The sequence below is a fragment of the Scleropages formosus genome, chromosome 15, assembly GCF_900964775.1.
Source record: "Scleropages formosus chromosome 15, fSclFor1.1, whole genome shotgun sequence".
Taxonomy (NCBI): domain Eukaryota; kingdom Metazoa; phylum Chordata; class Actinopteri; order Osteoglossiformes; family Osteoglossidae; genus Scleropages; species Scleropages formosus.
Genome location: NC_041820.1, coordinates 11509564 through 11518159, shown reverse-complemented (window position 1 = coordinate 11518159; position 8596 = coordinate 11509564). Strand labels below are relative to the sequence as shown.

The window sequence follows — 8596 nt, the reverse complement described above, 5'->3', positions numbered from 1 at the left end:
CAGAAACCATGTGCTTGCAACGAAAGAGCCATAAAACCTGCTGACCCTCCTGGCCTCCATGTTGCTTCATGAACTTTCTGTGAAACATATTATTAAACAGTTATATATTTGCGTGCTTGTATCAGATTAAAAAAAAAAACTAATATTCCCTTCAAATCTAACCAGTTATGAAAGACTTTGCAAGCTTTGTTGTTATATTTATTAATTAACTTAGCATCACTTTCTAGGCACAGGCTCTTCCCCCGCGCGCGAGAGCCACCGCCGATGACTCAAGCCCTCGCGGCGCCCCGCCCTCTTCACGGGGCCGCCATTAAAAGGCGTTGACGTCGGAAAGCGCCGCCATCTTTGATGGGGGCAGAGCGTCGTTCCCATTGAAGAAGAGAGGGAGGGGTCGTGCAGCGCCACGCGCAGCTCCACGGCAGAGCTCCAGTGTGGTGGGAAGGAGCGGGATATCGGTCCGCTGAGCGCACAGGTGCCCACATTTCTCGCTCAGAACTGACTGAGGTCCGCAGAGTACGCGCTCAGGTAAGAGTTTAGCATTTTTTCTTTCGACTGAAATAGCCAAAATTCAGCAGAAAAACAGAAAGCTCGTTAACACATCATGTCCGTCGTCGGACCATTTGATTTGAAATTCCTTACCTTTTCCTCCGCTCTTCCTTTCTTCTTTCATTCTTTCATTTATCAAAGTCCTACAGTTTTTAACTTGTTAACTCTTCTAAAAGCTCCGTATCACTTCTCACCCCCCATCATGGCATAATGATCAAGTTTAAAGAGTATTTTTTTTAAGTTTCTCATATTTGCAGTGTCCGTGTTTGAAATGCAAGGTGTCATTGTTTCGGTTCCGTTAGTTTTTTTTTTTTTTTTTTGGGGGGGGGGGGCGTTATTGTGTTGTTTAGGGGAACAACGATCTCAGTTGGAAGATCACCGATATCGACGTTGGCGTGACGGGTGTGGGCGGCTTTCACAATTACAGCACCTCGGACAGCGCACGACTCACTGACGGCTCGCAAAAAACGCACATAGAGACCAGCGGAATATTCACAAAGGAAAGAAAACATGAAGAGTCAGACAGTTTATGCATTTTTGAGGGTGAATTCATCATGCTAGGTGTAAAATGAATGTATGGAGTGCGTTATTAGATGACACTGAAGCTTGCTGGTCCATCATGTTGGGGCTTTTCGAGCGCCCACATGTCCTCTCCTCCCCTGCCTGCCTTCCCTCACACCGACCGATGCGCGTAGTTTTCTCGGGAAGGATAGTGTCACATTCGTGGTAAAATGGTCGATTCTCTTCCGATTCCTCCCGATCAATCAAATTTCCATCATCAGTTGACGGCAGTCTGCGACGACATCTGCGGTTACTAAATTCAGTTTATGATGGGCTGCCTGGGGGAGGGGATTGGGGTACAGAACGGAGTAAAAGCGGGATAAATGGTCTATGGTAATGACATTGTCATGAGTTATGAGAAACACCTTGCTGTTGAAAAATGCATGTTGTTACATATATGAGCACAATTAGTGCCAGGCATGTCCACACAGCAGAGCCATATTTATGTTTCATGACATCTCTAATTACTGTTTGTCTTTCTGGAGGTGTTTTCATGGGCGGGGTGTGGGTTCGGGGTGGGGGTGGAACAGCGAGGAGGGGTTGCGCGTGCATTTCCAGGAGTTACTTACATGAGCCACCCATTTGTTCCTAATAATGTGGTCAGATCATTGTGCCCGAATAAGGTGGACCGAAATGGGACGTCACACACCAAAGGGAAACCCCCGTAGGTCCCCCCGATCCCCCTCCGAGACCCATCGCACGACCAGCCACCAAAAAAAAGAAAAGAAAAACCCCACCCCATCATCAAACGCGTTCGTCCTGCAATTCCCTCCCCGACACCGCATGTAAAACGGTTAGAAATTCGGAAGGCAGACGCATAAAAACAACCGTATGTGCTGATATCTAATTGAAATATTGATATTATAGATGGTAGATAATATATATGGTTTGGATCGCGACGCTGTTTGTTTCAGTTCCTGGTTAAAAAATCATGCCTTGAGTTAAAATTGAAGACGACTGACTGAAACACCTCGCCACGAACACTTGACGAGCAGATCCGTCGGAATCCTACCATTTTCCGCTCTCTTATTTTTAATTCGTCGTCGCTGCCCTGTGTGAATCGCGCCGTTGTTGAGTGCCACGCGCGGCAGCGCGCGGGAGGCGCGTCTCTGAGGCACGCGCGCGACCCCGCGTCGGCACATAATATTCACCTGCCGGAGCACAGCGGGGCTGCGCATCTCGCTCATTCTGCCTGTACCACTTCCAGTCACCTGTTCTCATAATATATCGGCATTGTTTTTTTTTAATCTTTCCCTTTAAATTCAGAACAACACGCGTGAACTGGATTTTGCTGCTCTTACCTGAAAATGCCCTGGTAGCGTAGTGGTTAGAGTTGCTTTCTTTCTATCCAGAGGTTGCAGGTTCAATCCTCATCCCGTACTCTTGAGCAAGGGTACCTATCCTGCTTTCTTCTAGTAAAGAGGGAAAAAAAGAGTGAAATTAGCCATCTTTGTAAACGGGTAAGTAATTGTAACCATAAGTTGCTTTAGAGAAAAGTGCCAAATGTTTGATGAAGACTTCTCTGTAACCCTGTTTCAATGTAAATGCACCACACTACGGACAGTGACTTTTGGTTATGCTCTGTGTGGGGCCACATTTGGGCACAAATGTTAATACAGATTCTTCAAAATTTTTTAATCTTTTGGAGAGGTGTCAGTGATGTGTTCTCTGCCTTCCATTGTGCGGGTCTGATCATGCATTAATGCATATGTATAATATGGAAAGTGTCGTTCTCACACTTTCTGCATGATCACTTCTGAAAGGCAACATCTGTTTTGGATTTCTGCAGATGAACAGAGTGTAATAGGGGACAGCAGCTGGCATTGTGGTTAGACTTGCTACCATTGGACCTAAAGGGTGCTGGTTTAAATCCCACCTTCAGATGTAGTTCCCCTGAGTGAGGTACTTACCCTAAATTGCTCCAGTAGAGTTACCCAGCTATGTAAATGGGTAAATAATTGCAAGTCCCTCTGGAGAAAAGCATAAGCTGAATGAATGTAATACCGTATCTGAAATCACTGTACTTATCAGGTATTAAAAGGACCAAAAATGTTAGCAATGGTCCATACATCCACTTTCCTTTAGCAGGGTCTTGGTGATCCAAAGCCTATCCCTGAAACATTGGGTGCAAGGCTGAGGGTGTACACAGGACACTAGTCCGTTATAGGGTAATCACATAGAGTCACTCACCTGTTCATACACACTACAGGTAATCTGGAGTCATTAATTCATCTGAAGTGCATGTCTTTGGACTGTGGAAGGAAACTACAGTACCCTGAAGAAACCCAAATAGACACCTGGAGAATGTGCAAACTCCACACAGACTGAGCAGGGATAGAACCCACTTTCTCTTGCACCATCCAAGCACTGTGAGGTGGCAGCACTACTTGCTGAACCAGTATGACACCATAAAAAATAGGGTAATTATACGTAAATAATCTGAGTGTACGGACTAAGGTAGCTTGAAAATTGGGGTGGGCTCATCCCTCTCATCTCTAACACGTATTACACCCATAGTATAATTTAGAATTTATGTGGCCTTTCTGTGCTGATCCTGCTTTCTAAAGGGGAAATTGTGCTGTAGCTAGACCAGCAGACAGATGGTGCTGACAGCATCTCCTTAAATGCTGCAATATTTTGATTTAATGTAGTATTTTATTCAACGTACCTACTAATATATGTTAGTAAACCTATAGTAAGGCATTCACTAAAGCTTTCACATAAACAGCTTGATAATTAATTATGTTGCTATCAGTTTCGTCAATACAAACCTAAGTAATGCAAATTACTTACATTTTATAACCGAAAACTGGTTTGCAAATACCCAGCACTGCCAACAGGGTCATGCTTGTAGCACCTTATATGTACAGGGTTACAGCCATGGTAAGATCGGTGTCGTGTGATACGTGCAGTCAGAACAGCTACAAACACTGTGGGTGGCGTATGAAAATTTTTTCAGTATTATATGGCATACACTCAATTTTTCAAAATTATATTAGAATATCTGTATCAAACCTGTTGGTAGAATAACCAGTAATGATATGCGGTTTGTTATGTTAAAAAAAAAGACGGTGGACCTCACCTACTGTGTAGAGTATGGCCAGTATGACTCCATAATACAGGTGACTGTTACAGCCGAAAGTGGAGCAGTGCTGTTTCTTAACCACCTTTAATTTAAATTGTGAGGAGGGTCTTTAGTGGTCATGCTGGCAGTGGAGGACATTAAAGATGTCAGCGCCACAACACCGCCATGACCACACCCTCAGTGTGCCTTGGTGCTTGCCTCGGTGTGAGGGAATCTCATAAAATGGCGTCCCCGGCCATTCTCACTTTTAACTGTGATAAATGTGTGTGGGGGGGTTTCATCTCCACTCTCCGCATCAGCCTCTCTTTGATCCGAGCGTGTGCCGACGCATCCCAACTGAAGATGAGCGACACGGCAAGGCACGCGCCTGAGTCTGCGGCAGCTGCGCGTGTTGGCCTTACCCAGTCGAAGGGGCAGACCATTTGGCGAGTCGGCTTCCTGCATGATTTTCTCCGAGGAGTGCTGTGTGTTTGCATTTGGTCTCCAAAGACTTGATATATTTCAATGGAAATCTGATCTCGCACAGTGGATGTAACATTCGACATCTCTTTATTCGCTGCTTGGCAACCTTTATCAGTTTCACAGCATGTGTCAATAAATCTGTGCTTCATTGCTGTAAATGCCACTGAAAACAATCTGGGGTTGCTCACTCAAGAAAAATTTGCAACACATCCAGCTTAAAGATCATTTTGCTGAAAGACTGATTTGAAATGATCCAGGGCTATGAAATCTACAAGTGTAATACCTACATAGGCACATTAATATAAATCTGTGGTTATATCAGTTGTATGTAGAAAATGGGGTGATTTCTTTAAACTATTCGTTGATCAACTCAAAACAGCAAAACATTCTAGGAATGTTTGTTTTTCATTGAAGCACTTGTGATCAAGCTGTGGGTGATGAGATGAACTTGAACTGAACCTTACGGAGCGATGTGTGCACAAGCGAGAATCACAATCAACTTGCATTTATTCAGTGGAGTTGAATTGGAATTTGTGACACAAATGAAAATTGTGGCCATTAATGGACAACGTGGTGCACAGAAGACTGATTTATATACGGAGCACTAATCCCTTTTCCTGAATGGGACATGATGGCTTTGACACAATAATCCGTGATGGTTAAGATGATTGCTTCAAATTTCCTGAAAACGGCATTAAAGCTGGATCTGATATATTCTCCTATTCACATAATTATTTCGCTGTTAAAGTAAAATCACACTGAAGCATGTAGATATTTGCAATAATTTTTATGCACTTGTGCATTAAAAATGAAATTGTAAAGATTCCCGGCAGAGCACCAGACTATCCACTGGCTTCAGGCTAACAAATTCCAGCAAATGCAGGCTAAACTAATTAGTTTCAAATACTTAGCAAAAGAAGGTTCTTTATGGTTGGGATAGAGAGTAAATAACCAGTTGTGGTGTTTTGTAGAGAACAACTGAAATATTTAGAAAATGTTTCTTGTTTGTGTATTGTACTTTTGCTCGGTTGTTGGGGGAGCAAAACAGAAGTGGTTAAACTAAGCAAAAAATGGTAGCATAAAATGTGTTAATGAAAAGAAGTATTAGTCTCAGTGTCTTTCCTTATAATGTTAGCTGCTATTTTCTTGTCGTTGTTATTTTGTATCGTTCCTATAATACATTGATAAACGCAAAACAAAGAAGCAAACAAATCCAGCAAACCATTCCACCAGTAAAGTTAACATGTATAACAGAGAATGTGACCCAAATTAATTATTTGCATGGGCTATTCTTGAGAAAACACAGCAGTCCTGTCTGTGATGTGACTATGAGGAAGATCGCTCCCATTTTAAAATAATATTATATGATTCTTGCATGTAAGGCCCCTTTAGCCTTCTGTTAAATAGTTACTTGGCTTCTGTAGGCCTTTGAACATTAAATAATTTGAAACAGTTGAGCTTTGAGTCTGGGGTCATGTTTATTTAAGTGACCCAGAAACAACAGAATTGTATTTGATATTTCTACCCCATAACAGTAATATGTTTTGACCTATAAACACTTTGCACAGGGTCAGAAATGAAAGGTATTTTAAGTATTTAGGCATAAGGGGGAAAGACAGCATATGACTGAATGCCATCTCAAGAGGACTTGAGATTGAATAAGACCTTTTCATCAGTACCCTTTTAATATTTTAAAGTATGAACTAATCTTTGGTGTGTCATACAGCAAGTCCTTTTATTTGAGTGAAAAGGAGAGCCATTTCATTACAAGATGTCCAATATACAGTAACAGGCAGGCCTGTGCCTCAACCCTTTTCACTATCTGTAGGGTCTGTTATCACATTTTCTGACCCCCCCCTCCCCTCCTTTCCTGCATAGAGGGGGCTGTTTTACTGACCAGATAGGTCATAAATCTGAGCTGAGCCAGAGCCAAAGACATGGGCTGGACCTAAACAAGGGAAGTCTCTGTGTCGTCCGCTTTGTAGCCCTGGGAACGGTGTTTTTCAAACTGATTTCTGTGAACAAACGCAAAATTAACAGTAAACGGTTGGCTTATTCATCTAACAAGATCACAAAAGCAAACCTGTTGCCCAGGGCTGTTGCAAGATGAGCAGAAATACAGTCACACACTGGTGCGGAGAGCAGTATGGAGGGCAGTGTGTATGGCCATGGTAAACAATGAATGAGAAAAATCTGTACCGTCTTCCATATTTTGCAGTATGCAAAACACCGGATGCTGTAGTTAATTTGAAAACTCCAGCCTTCAGAACGCCTGGTATTGAGTAACATGGCTATGTCCAGTAGGAAGCCACATTGGGCATGAACTCTGGGTAATCTGATCGCGCAGGGGCTGAGTGAAAAATGCACAGGAGCACTGTCACATGAGAAAGAGTATTGTCGACAGCCTAAGGCTACGAGAGCCAGGAGGTCTGCAAGTCACAGCAGTGTGACCAGTCAGTGTTACTGTGGTGCGACTCCCTCCACTCTTTATTCTGCGCGTTACCCACAATGTGCATCTGTGATTGTGGATGTCTGTTATTTCTGCATTATTCCTTCCGTCAAAGTTTCGGCTCCCTTAGTAATATTTTGATACAAAATATATGGGTCTATTTTCATCATTTGAGGAAATCATGTTCCTATTATTTATCTAAGGAAATACAGCTCTCTCTGAAATGCAGCAAGGTGTTTTTTTAAAGGTACTTAACCATTGTTTAAATACATTTATCAGTGTTTGTCATCTTCTGCATATAAATTCTGCTGTACAGATGTAATTCAGGTAAATCCTCTTATGATCTGACCTGTCGAAAGATAAAGCGCTGCCAATATTTGCCCAGCCAAAGCTGAGTGCCTTCATTTTACAGTTCATGACAACGAAAGATTTATGCTTGTACTATGAAAGCGCATATTATTGAAACTGCAGCGATGCTGAGAAGATTAGCATGGACAACATGCAAGTTTGAGAAGTGTTCCATATGAAGGACAGCAGCTGGCACAGTGGTTAGAACCATCACCTTTAAATTGAAAGACCTACTCCATACTCCTTCAATAGTACCCTTGAGCAAGGTACTTACCCTGAATTGCTGCTCTAAACAAACCAGCTGAATAAACAGGTAGATCGTTGTAGATAGCTTAGTATACAAACAAGTTGCCTTTGGACAAAGGTTTCACTAGATAATGTTTAACAGTACGGAAGATGCTAAATGTATACAAGATGAAACTGTGTGACTGACTGTTAAGGCCTTCTAGGGCAATTTAATGCAATGTCCATAAAACACACACAAACACACACATTTTCTGAAACTGCTTGTCCCATACGGGGTCGCGGGGAACCGGAGCCTAACCCGGCAACACAGGGCGTAAGGCCAGAGGGGGAGGGGACACACCCAGGACGGGACGCCAGTCCATCGGAAGGCACCCCAAGCGGGACTCGAACCCCAGACCCACTGGAAAGCAGGACCCAGTCCACCCCACTGCACCACCGCACCCTTCTCCGTAACACAGAAGGATCAATGTTATGAAACTGTTGTATGCACATTAAATCTTCTTACAGGGACGTTATATGTAGGATGATCCATTTGTTGTACATCTTCTCTGTGCCCTCTGACCTTTTCAGAATTCTCCATTCGGGAAAACAAAAAGGAACAGAATTCTGCTCCTGCATTTCTTCTCAAGGACAAAACACACGTTAACCGATCTTCAAATCCACTGAAATGTTAAATGGTTTCTCTTTTAGCTCCCTTAAAAATTCTGCATATATTCTGGAAATTTTGGAAGCATTTTTCTTGCCCTACACATTTCTTGTCAACAAGATCCTATATAGAGCAGGTGTACGTAGTCTACTGCGATTCAACCAGACTCAGGAAAAATTGTAGGCAATGTGGTATCTATTAGCGGTTCAGTTCTGTTATTTTTCAGCACAAACAGACACCACTGAGGCAGTGA

The 8596-nt window shown here is 42.8% G+C and overlaps 1 protein-coding gene across 1 annotated transcript in view; it reads left to right on the top strand.

The window, feature by feature from the left end:
• The first annotated feature begins 349 nt into the window (after window positions 1-349).
• Window positions 350-8596, top strand: part of snap25b (synaptosome associated protein 25b) — a 39694-nt gene continuing 31447 nt past the window's right edge. The window contains exon 1 of the mRNA XM_029258381.1: window positions 350-525. The gene's annotated coding sequence lies outside the window, so the exon portion shown is untranslated. The remainder of the gene's footprint in view (window positions 526-8596) is intronic.